Here is a 9,412-nt window from a genome sequence, read left to right as displayed (position 1 = left end):
TGTGCCGCCTGACCCAACATGAAAGCTTCTAGATATCTGTTGTCCAACCTTATCAAGACTCTTTTGTGAGAGGAGAACTTAGCTCTGGGTAGTCCTCGGGGGAAAGAGAAGGGGACTGAGTTGAAAGGAGGTGTTGCTCAAATGTAGCAGAGGCTCCTAGGACTGGAGCAAAGGCAAGCAGAACTGGGTTCTCAAAGGGTTGTGTCCTTTGGTGCAGGCCTCAAGGTCACAGGAGGGCTACTGATGGGGAGAACAGATGTGTTCCCAGAGGTGGGGGCTGCTAAACATCAGTATCACAACCTTGGGAGTTTCAGCCAAAGATTCTGGAACCACCCTGGCAGAGAACCTGTATGTGGTATTACCTGTCTTTGAATGGACAATAACATTCTGTTCTGTGAGCATCTTGATGGCAACTTCAAAGGACCAAAGACTAGAGGTCTTTGTGTTTTTATTCCCCTCTGAGAAGGTATATTACACTAAAAATTATTATTAAGTATCATTCCATCCCTGTAAATAGAGGCTTAGAGTCAGATATTATTTAATTTATAAAACTTAAACATCATTTTACTTGCATCTCACGATTTTGGAAAGATTCTGGAAATCTTTTCTGCTTTAACCTTGAGTACCCTATTTTATATAGGGAAATTTTTCTTTTCACACTGATCAGGACTTTATTTAAAAGATAGCAAATAATACTGTAGAAACATTGATATGTAAATTTCTAAAATGCTGCATCTTAAATTTAGTTGGCAAAGACCACATTTAGCTACGAATTTAGTCTTCCACATAGAAACAAGATACTAAACTAAAAAAAACAAAAACAAAATAGCTTCCTATTGTTTGAAAACACCAGTTTAAGTAGAGGACTGTAAAAATGCATATTTTTTAAGGAAAGAATTGACTGTACAAGAGTCCTGCCCTCTCACAGTATTCCTTTTTACTTCATATGCGAGTTATTGGTTATGCTGTAGGATTTAACTGTCACAGCACTAAAAGGCAACTATTTAGGGAAGAGGCCAGAAAAGGAAAAAGGAACGTATAAGGCAATAGCTCCTTTAGGTATAATAAGCATAAAAGTGTTTTAGGAAGACAAGATAAAAATAACAAGGTTAGCTTGGTTCTCACTGAATAAAAACAATGAGCTAAATACTGAGCTCCTCTGTGAATCTAATAATCAATGCCTTGGTCACCATACTGGTAATCTCTGGGTAGTCATCTTGGTACTGGCCATGATATCACCTGGGTATTCTGCCTGATAATCACTATCACTGATTTCCGACCCACTGGACCTGGTCCGTGGCTTCCATTGTGAATGACAGGTTCTGTGGGAGCAGCACAGGATTTTGGATCATACACTTGCTGCCCAAGTCCATGCACACTCACTCCTTTCTGGGAAGCGACTTTGTTGGTACCCATCTGTAGGGAAATTGTGGAGTTGTCCGTGGGTTGTAACGTTAGCTTCTGATCATAGATATCTCTTCGGGTGCCCGGTGCCAACATCCCTGCCTGGTTGCCTCCTTTGTGGGTGCCCATTTGCAGGCTAATTGTGGTCTGATCAAAAGGTCTTGTCACTTTCATTTTGGGATCATAAAGGTGCCTCCTCATTCCATACACCATCATACCAGCTAGACTGTGTATTTGTTGGTTCCTATCTGCAAACCAATTACACTTTGGCCAGCTTTTTAAATTTTCCTTCATCAAAACGTCTTGTTTTTCTGCATATGTATCTCCAGTGTCAATGGCAGTATGGAATCCTTTAGTTTTGGCCAGACCTGCTAGGGCCACCAACGTAGTCTGAACCTCACGTTTCCATTCTCAAAAAGATCACTTGCTTCAAATACGTCAGTGGCTTAATATGTCATGTGGCTTAATGCCATAAGCCTGAATAGCTTAAAAAAATTTGCCAATATTCTCCAACTGAGGCCAGTTTATTGAGGACTCACTGACCTTCTTCACTGAGCCTGGCTGTAGCTTGTTTGCGAGTTCACAGAGGATAATGCCATCTTTCAAGCCCAGTTGGAAGTTGGTGCCAATGCTCATGCCTGTCACCTCTTCTATCCAACTGCGGAGATCCTCTTCTGCCTAATGATCATACTTGGAAGCTATCTTGTTCTTGACTTCGGCCGAGAGCCCATAGGAAGGGCCTTTGTTGAAGTGGATCATGATGATTTGGGTGGCAGGAAGAGGCTGAATTGGGGGGTTGGTTGGTCTGGGGGATTCTTGCACTCGGCTTCCCCGCTCCTGGCCCCAAGGAGTGGCCTCACCACAAGATGCTCAGAGCTCGCTCCCCTGGGTGGCACAGGAGACAGTGGCAGGACGTGGTGGTGCTTCGGCTATGAGTACTACCTCATAGTACTCAGCTCATAGTACTACCTCATAGTACTCGGCTATGAGTACTACTGTGGGACGCGGGCAGCGAGCGCCTCGGCTACAAGGTCCTGCAGAAGCTCCCATTCGGCTCCGGACGAACTATATATATGCAAATATTTTAAGCATTTAATGTACTAAATCCTCTTGTACAGAAGGGGGAACTGAGACATGATGCAATATTAACAAAGGTTAATGTCTATGTTTAGTGTGCTAGCACAGAAGAAAGAACCACAAGCAGAATTCAAATGTACCAAGAGGAAACATTTCACTGAAAGTAATAACAACAACAAATATAATTCAGCACTGATGAAGGGATGTGCAACTGACCTTGGACCTGGGCAGAAGTTGGATGGGGCCCCAGGGTCACTCGCCAGTAGCCTGAGACACTGATTGGGGTATTTGGCCTTCTGGAAGGCTCTAGCACATACAGCTGGCCCCTCCATTCAGTCCTTTGGTAGTAAGTACCACTCAAGCATAGCCTTTGGACCAGAACCCATCCCTGCGTCTGTCTGGGAGTCACACAAACACTGTGACCCTCAGTTAGGGGTGAGCAGTAGACAGGGATCAGGATCTGCTTAATAGCTGGCATGAACCATATTCATAGACAAGCCCAGGACAAGCAAACTCTGGCACCTGGAGCACCCAAAGTTTCTTATTCTAGGACTCCCCTGCGGCTTGGTAGAACTCGAAGATCCCCAGAGTTGAGGCTCAGGAGACCCCATCCAGTCTATCTTCTCCCTGCCCCCACTACATATATATATGCATACATACACACACACACATGAAGCCAAACAGCACAACCTGCAGCTTCCAACTGTGCCCTCTGCCTTCCTGGTGTTAAAATTAAATACAAAAGAAACTAGTCTCCAAAATTCCCTAAGCAGTCAAAATCATTTAAGCCAGATAAGTGAAACTTAATTTAGTTTTTTGTGCAAAACAAGCAAAACACAACTTGGGCTGCTTTTTAGGCTGCTTCTCATAAATGCCTTCTACAATCATAACAGAACAGTCATCTTCCTAAGAAAGGTATAAGATAATAAATTTTAACCAATTCATTGTCATCTGGGAACCACCACTGTAATAACCAATCATTATAAAGTGAAACAACTTCCTCATTTTCACTTTGTAATATCAGCCTCTAAGCTTCATAGCAGTCTTTGAATTTAAAAGCTCCCAGTTGGACAGGTGTTCTTATATGAACAAACAAACAAAGCTTCAACCAAAAAAGGATTTCACTGATTAAAATAACAAAGTCTGAGGGCAAATTTGGTCCTTAGCAGAGATACTCAACTGATGTCATCAGAAATGAGTTGCTCCCTACTTTCATAATCTCTGTCTCTTGACTTTATTCTCAGGTTTTACACACTGGCAGCATGGCTGCCAACCAGGTCAGGGCTGTATTCTTCCAAGTTCAAGAGCAGTTGAAAATGTGGCATTTCTCTCATGATACCTCTTGCAAAAGCCTCGTTGGCTTCAGTTGGGTCACCGAACCATTTACTGTAACTAGGTTATTAGAAATTTGGGCCAGAACTGAGTCCCCTGGATGCCATGAGTGTAGGGATGACTAGGGACTATAACTCCACCTCCACACGACTGAAGAGGAAAATTGAGGGACTGTTTCAGAAGGCTGTATAAATGCTAACTATTCAAATAAAAATGAAGATGTCCATTTCAGCCTCTTTCACCTTGTCCACTTCTTACCTACTGGCCTAGAGCCACAAATTGACCCTTGAGGCTCTGAAATTTAAATTGACAGTTATATGTATGTGTGTGTTAGGCGCCCAGTCATGTTTGACTCTTTGGGACCCCATGGATTGTCGGCCACCAGGCTCCTCTATCTATGGGATTCTCCAGGTAAGAATACTGGAGTGGGTAGCCATTCCCTTCTCTACAAGATCTTCCTGACTTAGGGATTGAACCCAGGTCTCCTGTGTTGCAAAGGGATTCTTTATCATTTGAACCACCAGGGAAGTAAATGGCAACCCACTCCAGTACTCTTGCCTGAAAACTCCATGGACGGAGGAACCTGGTGGGCTACAGTCCATGGGGTCACAAAGAGTCAGACACAACTGAGCGACGTCACTCACTCATAGTAAGCTGCATAATGACCCCCACCCCTACCAAGTATAACCGGGTCCGGATTCCTGAGAACTGTGAATGTTTTCTTATATGCAAAAAAAAGTGCTTTACTATAATGATTAAGTTAAGACACTTGAGATGAAGAGATTATCCTGGTTATCTCAGTGAATCCTTTTTTTTTTTTCTCAGTGAATCCTAAATTCAATCACAAGGGTCCTCATAAAAGGGACTTGAATCCATAACTGTTTTGGTGAGGGCAGCCCAACCCTAGTTCTTTTCCTCATCTCTCATTCTCTCCTCATCACCATCTGTCAAGGGTTGACTCCATAGCTGAGTCACCCAGTTCCTAAAAAGAAAGCCTCAAGCAGATTGGGAAGACAGGCAATCACTAAAAATATAACCCCTGCCCTGGGTCCAAGTGCCCCGTCTGCCCCCTCACTTGGAGGAGACAAGGGGCAGAGAAATGGTCCTTCTTTATACTAGCTCTGGATTCACAGACCTTTCTCAGATGAAAAGGCAGATTTTTCACAGCCTCCCACCCATCACTGTTGCCAAAACATGACACAGTGGGACTGTGTTCAGGGGCAACAGAGGCAATTCAGAGGCTGCTTACAAGGCGAGCAAGAGGAAATGAGCCCAAGGATGAGGGTCAGTTATATCCCAGGAGAATCTGACAATAGAATAGCAATGTTCCCAGAGCATAAGGATGTGAAAGATTAAATGAAGAGTTTCTTCAAGGGTCAAGGGAGATAGTCAAGGGTGAGGAATTCCCAGCTTCTCAACCACAATCAAGAGACATCCTGAGAGCCAGTAAGCTAGGAAACTCCCAAAAATCTAAACAGAAATCTAAACAGTCTAGTGACTCAGAGTTCAAAGAATGTTCCCTTTTACCCTGAAGATTCAGCAAAGCCATGTGTTATAGAACCTCTTGCTGAGAAGTTAAAACTGTCATTGGAGGTTCAACTGTACAGCCAGTCAACAGTCATACCTTTGAGGATACCCCTGCTTTAATCTCCCTGGGATTTGGCAGTTTCCCAGAATGATGTATGCCCATGTGGAGGACAGTAGGAGTACTGATGAAACCAGGAGCCCTGGATTCCTAAGTTTCAGGCTTCCTGGAGGAGCCAGGACAATTTAGAGCCACCTGATAAAAAGGGAGGCCACAGGAGACCCAAATCAGGAGAGCATCAGAATGTTGATATAAGACTGAGATCTTTCTATGCCAAGAGTGAGGAGACACCCTGCCTGGTGCATGCAGTCAACAGCGCACCTCATGTAAAGCTGTGTTATTATGTCACAGTACCAGCAGGAAGAACAGGCTCCTCCAAGACTTAATTTCAAAAGAAAGAGACATGTGTTTCAGTAACTTTGTTGCATGAATAACTGTCAAAGGGCAAAAAGGTTCTTTGCACAAAGGAGACCCAGCTGAAAGCAGAGCTGTCTTGCTAGATAAAGGGGAATTGAACTGCAGGGACATGAGGCCTTTAGGGATCTTACCAAGGAATAGAAATTGGGATTAGATGTTGACCTCATGCACAGGAGGGAACTTCAGGCACAAGCCAAGTGGTAACTGGATGTTTCTGTAATAAGCGGACTCCTTTCCACTTAAGCAAAGCTGGGGTTCTGCCTTCCCTTTTCCTCTGGAGAGAGATATTATCTCTACCGTCCAAGGCTATTCACCATTCAAATATCCTTGAAAAGATGGTCTGGAATAACTGAAGTCTGGGTCTGGATATAAGAGATGCAGAAACATGAGACCCACATGAAAACATAGGCAAAACATTCTCTGACATAAATCACAGCAGGATCCTCTATGACCCATCTCCCAGAGTAATGGAAATAAAAGCAAAACAAATGGGACCTAATTAAACTTAAACGCTTTTGCACAATGCAGGAAACTAAAAGCAAGGTAAAAAGATAGCCTTCAGAATGGGAGAAAATTGTAGCAAATGAAGCAACTGACAAAGAATTAATCTCAAAAATATACAAGCAGCTCATGCAGCTCAATACCAGTAAAATAGATGATCCAATCAAAAAATGGGCCAAAGAACTAAACAGACATTTCTCCAAAGAAGACATACAGATGGCTAACAAACACATGAAAAGATGCTCAACATCACTCATTATTAGAGAAATGCAAATCAAAACCACAATGAGGTACCATCTCATACCAGTCAGAATGGCTGCTATCCAAAAGTCTACAAACAATAAATGCTGGAGAGGGTGCAGAGAAAAGGAAACCCTCTTACACTGTTGGTGGGAATGCAAACTAGTACAGCCTCTATGGAGAACAGTGTGGAGACTCCTTAAAAAAACTGGAAATAGAACTGCCATATGACCTAGCAATCCCACTGCTGAGCATACACATTGAGGAAACCAGAATTGAAAGAGACATGTGCACCCCAATGTTCATCACAGCACTGTTTACAATAGGTAGGTCATGGAAGCAACCTGGATGCCCATCAGCAGACGAATGGATAAGAAAGCTGTGGTACATATACACCATGGAATATTACTCAGCTATTAAAAAGCATGCATTTGAATCAGTTCTAATGAGGTGGATGAAATTGGAGCCTATTATACAGAGTGAAGTAAATCAGAAAGAAAAACACCGATATAGTATATTAACGCATATATATAGAATTTAGAAAGATGGTAATGCTGACCCTATATGCGAGACAACAAAAGAGACACAGAGATAAAGAAGACTTTTGGACTCTGTGGGAGAAGGCGAGGGTGGGATGATTTGAGAGAGCAGCATTGAAACACGTATGTTACCATATATGAAATAGATCGCCAGTCCAGGTTCGATGCATGAGGCAGGGTGCTCAGGGCCAGTGCACTGGGACGACCCTGAGGGATGGGATGGGGATGGAGGTGGGAGGGGGTTTCAGGATGGGGGACACGTGTACACCCATGGCTGATTTGTATCGATGTATGGTAAAAGCCACTACAATACTGTAAAGTAATTAGCCTCAAATTAAAATAAATTAATTTTTTTTAAAAAAGAAAGCTGTCTTGCAACCATAGTGGGAAATCAACCTTTGTCTTATATCTTTTTCAATTTGATACTTCATGTTTATTCCTGCAGTGGAATTAGAAGCATTCAATTATATAGACTGATTAAATTGTTTTCAATTAGTCTCTTTAAATGAATATTCTTTTGATTATTATTAAATGTAACATTTTAAATGGATTCACCTAAGAATTTTACTTCACTTCGTGTGAATTCTGTTTGTGTCCTTTGTTATTTACCAGTTCACTATTAGGCTAGAATGTCCTACTACTTGGTCTTAAAATGACAAATCATAAACCTCGAGAAAAAGGCAAGTGCTGGCTGAAGCTGACCTGGGTGGGTCTGAGCTGTTGCTTTTGACAAGGTTCTGGAATAAGGGCCCTTCCTGTCCATACCCCCTCAACTCCTTCATTTGTCTAAATCCAAGGACTCACTGTCTCCCTTCACCTAATTTTAGACAAGGACTGACTAAATATAAAAATACACATATGTCCAGATGCCAGTAAATATGAAATACTTCCATAGTTTTTACAAAAATAGTCAAAGACCAAATGAAGTGAAAAGTTTCTGTGGTTTAGAATAGTTTATATAACTAAGCAAGAATATGCAGTGGAATTTCTAAAAAGAAATAGATTATCAAATAGAACAGACTTTTCCTTCACAAATAATACAGCTAAGGTGTATGTTTCAACTAAACTTATTGTATAGACAGTCCCCATGAAGTTAATGATCTATGCTGCTGCTGCTGCTAAGTCGCATCAGTTGTGTTTGACTCTGTGTGACCCCATAGATAGCAGCCCACCAGGCTCCCACGTCTCTGGGATTCTTCAGGCAAGAATACTGGAATGGGTTGCCATTTCCTTCTCCAACGCATGAAAATGAAAAGTGAAAGTGAAGTCATTCAGTCGTGTACGACTCTTTGCGATCCCATGGACTGTAGCCCACCAGGCTCCTCCATCCACGGGATTCTCCAGGCAAGAGTACTGGAGTTGGTTGCCATTGCATTCTCCTAATGATCTATACATTATATTGTTTTAGTATTGGAACACTATTTAAGTAAGGAAACTTTCCTTTATTTTCGTGGTTCAAAAATCCAAACAACACAAAAAGGTACATAGTAAAGAAGCTCCCTCCGAATCTTATCCCTATCTAGTCTATAGGGTGGTTTATTCATTTCTTGTGCATCTTTACCAAACACATCAGACATATTTTCTGATTTTTCTTCTTCTTTTCATAAAATATATATACATTGTTCTGTCCCTCACTTTTCATATTTAAAATCATATCTTGAGATTGTTCTATAACAGAATATAGAGCTTTTTCTTAATATTTTTGTACCATTTGTAATAATTATTTGATCTATACCCTTTAATGGACATTTGTATCATTCCTTATTGTTGCTGTTCAGTCGCTAAATTATGGCCGACTCTTTGAGACCTCATGGACTGCAGCACTCCAGGCTTCCCTGCCCTTCACCACCTCCTGGAGTTTGCTCAAACTCATGTCTATTGAGTCAGTGATGCCATCCAACCATTTTACCCTCCATCATCCCCTTCTTTTCCTGCCTTAATCTTTTCCAGTATCAAGGTCTTTTCTAATGAGTCAGCTCTTTGTATCAGGTGGCTAAAGTATTGGATGGAGTTTCAGCTTCAGCATCAGTCTTTCCAGTGAGTGTTCAATATTGATTTCCTTCAGAATTGACAGGTTTGATCACCGTGCTGTGCATGGGACTCTCTAGATTCTTCTCCAGCACCACAATTCAAAAGTATCAATTCTTCAGCCTTCAGCTTTCTTTACGGTCCAACTCTCACATCCATACATAACTACTAGAAAAACCATAGCTTTGAATATATGGACCTTTGCTGGCAAAGTAATGTCTCTGCTTTTTAATATGCTGTCTAGGTTTGTCATATTCAACTTTGCAGAATTCCATAGTCATGTTTTCAA

The 9,412-nt window shown here is 41.9% G+C and overlaps 1 pseudogene; it reads right to left on the bottom strand.

The window, feature by feature from the left end:
• Positions 1-1,167: 1,167 nt before the first annotated feature.
• LOC136148629 (calponin-3-like) lies at positions 1,168-2,163 on the bottom strand (annotated as a pseudogene).
• Between the last annotated feature and the right edge of the window lie 7,249 nt (positions 2,164-9,412).

The sequence above is a fragment of the Muntiacus reevesi genome, chromosome 17 (genome assembly GCF_963930625.1).
Source record: "Muntiacus reevesi chromosome 17, mMunRee1.1, whole genome shotgun sequence".
Lineage (NCBI taxonomy): Eukaryota > Metazoa > Chordata > Mammalia > Artiodactyla > Cervidae > Muntiacus > Muntiacus reevesi.
Note: the sequence above shows the minus strand (reverse complement) of the source record. Positions and strands in the feature narration are given on the sequence as shown.